Raw genomic sequence first — 7,951 nt, forward strand, 5'->3', positions numbered from 1 at the left:
AAAGAAAAAGAAAAAAATATTTCTATATACACAGGTTAGTAAACACAAGTATATTTCTTTTTTTTCTTTGAGATGGAGTCTCACCCTTGTCACCCAGGCTGGAGTGCAGTGACACGATCTCAGCTCACTGCAACCTCCGTCTCCCAGGTTCAAGCTATTCTCTTGCCTCAGCCTCCCAAGTAGCCGGGACTACAGGCATGAGCCACCGTGCCGGGCCTGGTGAATAATTTAAAAAATAAAGTATTGGATTATACCAAAAATGTAAAATGAGTATCAACGATCTGAGAATGAAGGTGCATTTTAAAAAAAGAATAACCACAAGTTCATATCAGTATAAATAAATCCACAAATTAATATATGAAGAAAAGATGAATCTCCTGTGCAGAAAAATTTTAAATAAATAAGTAGATACTTCATCCTAAGAGAGGAAGAGCATAACTCCTCACTCCTTAAGTGTAGGCTGTGCCTGTTGATTTTCTTCAAAAGAATACAGAATGGAGAAGGTGTGGGGAAGAGTAAGTTTACAGTGGAGAATCCTGACAAACGCTACCTTAGCCAGGTGATCAATGTGAACAGTCATACAACATGCTGATAGTGTGCACCCTTGATATGATGTGATGAAAATGGTACTTTAGGCCAGGCGCAGTGACTCACGCCTGTAATCTTAGCACTTTGCGAAACTGAGACGGGCAGATTGCTTGAGGCCAGGAGTTTGAAACCATCCTGGCCAACATGGTAAAACCACATCTCTACCAAAAATACAAAAATTAGCCCAGTTGGCCGGGCACAGTGGCTCACGCCTGTAATCCCAGCCCTTTGGGAGGCCGAGGCGGGCGGATCACGAAGTCAGGAGATCGAGACCATCCTGGCTAACACGATGAAATCCCGTCTCTACTAAAAATACAAAAAAAATTAGCTGGGCGTGGTTGCCGGCGCCTGTAGTCCCAGCTACTCAGGAGGCTGAGGCAGGAGAATGGCGTGAACCCGGGAGGCGGAGCTTGCAGTGAGCCGAGATCCCGCCACTGCACTCCAGCCTGGGCGACAGAGCAAGACTCCGTCTCAAAAAAAAAAAAAAAAAAAAAAAAATTAGCCCAGCATGGTGGTGCACAACTGTAGTCCCAGCTACTCAGGATGCTAAGACACAAGAATCGCTTGAACCCAGGAGGTGAAGCTTGCAGTGAGCAAGATCATGCCACTGCACTCCAGCCTGGGTGACACAGCAAGACTGTCTCAAAAAAAAGAAAAACAGTACTTTATCTCTGTGATCTTCCTCATGCTATCACACTGTGCTTTTTTTTTTTTTTTTTTAGTTTGTGTAGAAATAGGGTCCCACTAAGTTGCCCAGGCAACTCCTGGACTCAAATTCCTGGACTCAAGCAATCCTCCCACCTCAGCCTCCCACAGTGCTGGGATTACAGGCATGAGCCACCATGCTCACACTTGACCTTCTGTGCTGGCTTAACTGCTGGGCATGGAAGCAGGCTGGCTAAACACTTAAATGTGCAATTGAATCCCAAGAAAACAGTTACATATTTTAGGAAACTACATTCTGAGAACTTTTTATTTGCCTTTATTTGCTCTTTGTCCGACTGTAATAATTATAACCTTTTACAGTCTTTTGAATAAAGATTTTGTTGTAAACAAACTTAAAAAGAACTTCTAAAACCTAAAATCTATTAATAAAAATTGAATAATTATAAAATACTTACAAATGAAATTATGTGGGCCAGATGCAGTGGCTCATGCCTATAATCCCAGCACTTTGGGTGGCCAAGATAGGATTACTTGAGCCCAGGAGTTTGGGACCAGCCTGGGCAACATAGTGAGACCCTCACTTCTATAAAAACAATAATAATAATAATAATTTTAATTTTTAAAAAATGATGTGATGTCTAGAATTTGCTTCAATCTGGATATGGGAAATATGATAAAAACAAGATTATTGATAACAGGTGAAGCTAGATAATAGGTAAATTAAGTTCATTACACTGGTCCCTCTATCTTTGTCTGAAATATTTTGTTATAGAAAGTAAAAAAAAAAATAATTAAATTTTTTTAAAAAAAGAATGAGTTCTGCCGGGCGTGGTGGCTCACTCCTGTAATCCCAGCACTTTGGGAGGCCAAGGCAGGCGGATCATGAGGTCAGGAGATCAAGACCATCCTGGCTAACATGGCGAAACCTCATCTCTACTAAAAACACAAAAAAATTAGCTGGGCGTGGTGGCGGGCACCTGTAGTCCCAGCTACTTGGGAGGCTGAGGCAGGAGAATGGTGTGAACCCAGGAGGTGGAGCTTGCAGTGAGCCAAGATTGCGTCACTGCACTCCAGCCTGGGCGACAGAGCAAGACTCCATATCAAAAAAAAAAAAAAAGAAAGATGAGTTCAAATTCTATGGCCAGATATGGAAAGGAAAAAAGCTTGAGAGTAGGTTAAGAAGGGGTATTTTACTTGTCATCTTTTATCCTTCTGTACTGTGTGTGTACTAAAAAATACAGCATTAAGCCTGGGCACCGTGGCTCATGCCTATAATCCAAGCATTTTGGGAGGCCAAGGAGGGTGGATTACCTGAGATCAGGAGTTTGAGGCCAGCCTGGCCAACATGATGAAACCTCATCTCTACTAAAAATAAAAAAATTAGCTGGGCATGGTGGTGGGCACCTGTAATCCCACTTACCCAGGAGGTTGAGGCAGGAGAATTGCTTGAACTGGGAGGCAGAGGTTGCAGTAAACTGAGATTGCGCCATTGCACTCCAGCCTGCGTGACAGAGCAAGACTTCGTCTCAAAAAAAAAAAAAAAAAAAAAAAGAAATCTTGGAATACATTTTAATAACAGAAAAAGCTCAACAGATATGCATTTAACAGAGAATAAAACTGCAAAACTTGCCAGGGTCATAAAGGTGCCAGGTAGGCCACGCACAGTGGCTCACGCCTGTAATCCCAGCACTTTGGGAGGCTGAGGCAGGCAGATCCCCTGAGGTCAGGAGTTCGAGACCAGCCTGGCCAACATGACGAAAACCCATCTCTACTAAAAATACAAAAATTAGCCGGGCGTGGTGGTGGGCACCTATAATCCCAGCTACTTGGGAGGCTGAGGCAAGAGAATCGCTTGAACATGGGAGGCGGAGGTTACAGCGAGCCAAGATAGTGCCATTGCACTCCAGCCTGGACAATGAGAGCGAAACTCCATGAAAAAAAAAAAGAAAAAAAAGTTCCAGGTAAATTTAGGTTTTTTTTTTATCATTGCTAGTTGCTGATATTGTTCTCTTCTTGCTTCACCTTTGTCTGCAATTACTCAAACTGCTGTGATAGCTGCTCCTCTTCTACAGAGCTGGGGTTCCGCATGGCTGGGGTTCAGTGTGCCAGGAAGCCCTTGGACCAATCAGACTCAGCAAGCTGACTCATGGCTGTTCTTCCTATATATGAGAAAAAAATGTGACAATTCTTCCTATATATGAGAATAATAATTTGATAAATGACAACTAGGAAAGCATGGCACTCAAGTATTGAGCCATTCCCTTCCAAAAAAGAACTTCTACAACTTACAATCCACAAGGTAGAGGGTAGGAGAAATGAGGAAATTAAATGTTCTTCAAAATCTTTATCTTCTGGCCAGGTGCAGTGGCTCACGCCTGTAATCCCAGCACTTTGGGAGGCCAAGGCAGGCAAATCATGGGGTCGGGAGTTCGAGACCAGCCTGACCAACATGGTGAAACCCCATCTCTACTAAAAATACAAAAATTAGCAGGGAATGGTGGTGCACACCTGTAATCCCAGCTACTCAGGAGGCTGAGGCAGGAGAATCACTTGAACCCGGGAGGCGGAGGTTGCAGAGAGCCAAGATCATGCCTGTGCACTCCAGCCTGGGTGACAGAGCAAGACTCCATCTCAAAACAAAAAAAAAAAAAAGAAAAAAAAACTTTATCTTGTTCTATATCATTATACTACTGACCACTTGGTAATGTTCTATTGAAGCATGAAGAAAAGCAGTATATTAATGCCCTGAACAAGAGATAACTTGTTATCACTAGCTCAGGTATGAAAAAGGGAGGCAATCTGCTCATCCTCAAAAGACTTACAACCAGGCTGTATCCTTAAAACATGATGATCAGCCAACCTCTCTTTCTACAGAGCTACCTCTCCAAAGAAGTGACAGGGTCTTCAACTTTTTAAGTTCTTAAACAATTCAAATTAAGTTTTAAAACCACATTAGCAAAAGGCAGATGACTGAGAAACCAATGTGAGTAACATCTGATTATTACTTAATAACATCTTGAGTAGCAAAAAAAGGACCTTCACCAAAAAAACTCAATTGAATAATATTTGTTTATAAACTTCTAGTCTTACACTCATTGCAATTTTAAAAGATGCAATTGGCCAGGCATGGTGGCTCACGCCTGTAATCCCATTGCTTTGGGAAGCCAAGGCGGATGGATTACTTGAGGTCAGGAGTTTGAGACCAGCCTGGCCAGCATGGTGAAACCCCGTCTCTACTAAAAATACAAAAAATTAGCTGGGTGTGGTGGCACTTGCCTGTAGTCCCAGCTATTTGGGAAGCTGAGGTGGAAGAATCACTTGAACCCAGGAAGCAGATGTTGCAATGAACTGAGATCATGCCATTGCTCTCCAGCCTGGGTGACAGAGCAAGACTCCATCTCAAAATAAAATAAAATAAAATAAAACAAAACAAAATAAAATAAGGATGCAATCAATCAGTTTAGGCCCTGGTAAAGAAAATGAAGTGTTCTTGACTTTGGCTACAAGGTACCTTAAAGGATCTTAGACCAACTGCAGAAGGAGGCTGACTGTACCCAGACTCCCACAGTTAATGAAGTTTGTCCTTATGTAAATGATGGTTATTATGCTGAAAGATGATTGGTAAATGAACTTGGAAGTTCTTCCCTTTTCTCTTTTCCTTTTATGTATTTGATGATCTCTGGAGGAGTTTATGATGAAGACTGCTCTGAAAAAGTGTCCTAAAAATTCTAAGACAAAGGCTTCTTTGCCTCCTAAATAAGACACTGAAAAATAGCAAGCTTAAGAATCACCATAAATAAGATTCTAGCTCTACCTAGTGGCCAAAAATGGGATTAACCCCCCTGAAATGGGGAATTTTACCAAATTTGCAAAAATGTGAGAGATCTTAACAGAAAATAGGGAGATAGAGGGGGACCCAAATGTTAAGTTAAAACGACAGGCACTAGGTTAAAATACATATGTATGGTTGCTCTCTTCCCAGCACAGTCGCAGTCCTCAGCCCACTCAGGATAATGGCGACACCTGAGGTACTGAACATGAAAAAAAACTGTATGAGGCCAGGCGTGGTGGCTCACGCCTGTAATCCCAGCACTTTGTGAGGCCGAGCTGGGCGGATCACCTGAGGTCAGGAGTTCAAGACCAGCCTGGCCAACATGGCGAAACCCTGTCTCTACTAAAAATACAAAAATTAGCCGAGTGTGGTGGCAGACGCCTGTAATTCCAGCTACTCAGGAGGCTGAGGCAGGAGAATCACTTGAACCCGAAAGGTGGAGGCTTCAGTTAGCCAAGATTGTGCCATTGCACTCCAGCCTACGCAACAAGAGCAAAACTCTGTCTCAAAAAAATAAATAAAAATTAGCTGGGCAAGATGGTGGGCACCTGTAGTCCCAGCTACTTGGGAGGCTGAGACAAGAGAATCACTGGAACCCTGGAGGCAGAAGTTGCAGTGAGCCGAGATTGTGGCATTGCACTCTGGCCTGGGCAATGAGAGTGAGACTCTGTCTCAAAACAAAACAAAAACTGTATGAAGGTAAAACAAAAGAAGTCTACAGATTGTTAGATGGTCCAGGAAAAGTCCTCCTGAAGTCCAAGGACCCAATTGCAGTGGTTAATGCAGCTAGAAAAAATCACCTGGAACGGTGGTTTTCAGTTGTTACAGGAAGCAGGTATTAAAACTGTTTTCACCAGAAAATGTGGGGAGACAGCTTTCATTACACCCTAGTGTGAAGTGGTTCCAATTCAATGGGTTTGCAGAATAGCAACTGGTTCGTTTCTCAAAAGAAATAAATCCCAGTGTCAAGGAAGGATATAAGTTTTATCCATCTAAAGTGAAGATGTTTTTCAAGGATGATGCCAATAATGACCCACAGTGATCTGAGGAACAGTTGATTGCTGCAAAATTTTGCTTTATTGGACTTGTTATAGGCCAAACTGAAGGGGATATCATGAGTCATGCTACACAGGTTATTTTTGAAATACTGGAGAAATCCTGGTTACCCCAGAACTATACCCTGGTTGATATGAAGATTGAGTTTGGTGTTGATATAACCACCAAAGAAATTGTTCTTGCTGATGATTCCTGGAGACTGGCCATTACGAGATTGAAGCCAACAGAAAGACAAACAGTCTTACTGGGAGCTCAAAGAAGTAACTCCTGAAGGGCTCCAAATGGTAAAGAAAAGCTTTGAGGCCGGGCACGGTGACTCATGCCTGTAATCCCAGCACTTTGGGAGGCTGAGGCAGGCAGATGACCCAAGGTCAGGAGCTCGAGAGCAGCCTGGCCAACATGGTGAAACCCTGTCTCTACTAAAAATACAAAAATTAGCTGGGTGAGGTGGCGCACGCCTGTAGTCCCAGCTACTTGGGAGGCTGAGGCAGGAGAATCGCTTGAACCTGGGAGGCAGAGCTTGCAGCGAGCCAAGATCGCATCACTGCACTCCAGCCTGGGCGACAGAGTGAGACCCCATCTCAAAAAAAAAAAAGAAAAAGAAAAAGAAAAGAAAAGCTTTGAGTGGGTTGCAGAGAGAGTCAAGTTGCTTTTGAAATTGGAAAGTTAGTACACAGTTGTAGTATTGATGAGCTCTACTTCTGATCTTGGTCACTGTGAAAACATCAAGGCCTGTAGAAATGTTGGCACTCCATGTGAACTATCCACACACAGAGGACCAAATGAAACCCTAAAAATTAAAGCTGCATGTGAAGGGGATGGCATTTGTGTTGTACTTTTGGCAGTGGCAGGCAGAAGCAATGGTTTGGGACCAGTGATGTCTAGGAACACTGCATATCCAGTTATCAGCTGTCCTCCCCTCACACCAGACTGGGGAGCTCAGGATGTGTGGTCTCTCTTTGAGTACCTAGTGGTCTTGGCTGTTCAACCATCCTTTCTCCAGAAGGATTAGGTCAGTTTGCGGCTCAGTATTTGGATTAAACAACCATTTGGTATGGGGCAAACTGCAAGCAGGCATTTTGAACACATGGATTTCCTTGAAGCTGGCTGACAAGAAAATCAGATAATGTAATTTATGAGAAAGAACATCGTTGCATTTTTTAGGGGGAAAACTGTAAATTTCTAATTTAGCTGCAGGAAAATCAAGATGAAAAGGTGATTTTAAATTAGAGAACACAAGTAAAATTTATTAGTGAATGAATGCTTCCCTAGATCCATATTAATAAATATGACCACCTAACCCATCCTTTCTTGAGCTAGACACCAACATTTTTCAGCCAGTCTTTATCATTCCTCTGATTTTACCCGTTTTTCTTAAGTATTGGTGGTCTCTAGTATTGAGTTTCTTCCTTAATACTGATTGGATGATCTTAACTCTCTCAGCTAAAACTAGCATTACTGATTCCCAGCCATGTGCCTCTAGACTTGGTTTCTTTTTTGATTTTTGGTGGTGTTTGTTTTGAGTCAGGGTTTCACTGTCGTTCAGGCTGGAGTGCAGTGGCATAATCCTGGCTAACGGTTGCCTCCTGCTCCTGAACTCAAGTAGTTCTCTCACCTTAGCCTCCCAAAGTGCTGGGATTACAGGAGTGAGCCACTGTGCCTGGCTAGATTCTTATTTTCAACTGTCCATTTCTCCCTGTACATCGCATGGCCATTCCCATAAAAACCAGAGTGCTCCCAATTTTATTAATCTTCCATCTAGCCTATAACTCTCGGTATACTCACTGTTGCAAGTCAGAAGCTTGATTT

At 42.8% G+C, this 7,951-nt stretch overlaps 1 pseudogene; it reads left to right on the plus strand.

Annotated features, from left to right (window-relative positions):
- Positions 1-5,110: 5,110 nt before the first annotated feature.
- LOC101145432 (bifunctional phosphoribosylaminoimidazole carboxylase/phosphoribosylaminoimidazole succinocarboxamide synthetase-like) lies at positions 5,111-7,715 on the plus strand (annotated as a pseudogene).
- Positions 7,716-7,951: the final 236 nt, after the last annotated feature.

Source organism: Gorilla gorilla, chromosome 5 (assembly GCF_029281585.2).
Source record: "Gorilla gorilla gorilla isolate KB3781 chromosome 5, NHGRI_mGorGor1-v2.1_pri, whole genome shotgun sequence".
NCBI classification, from domain to species: domain Eukaryota; kingdom Metazoa; phylum Chordata; class Mammalia; order Primates; family Hominidae; genus Gorilla; species Gorilla gorilla.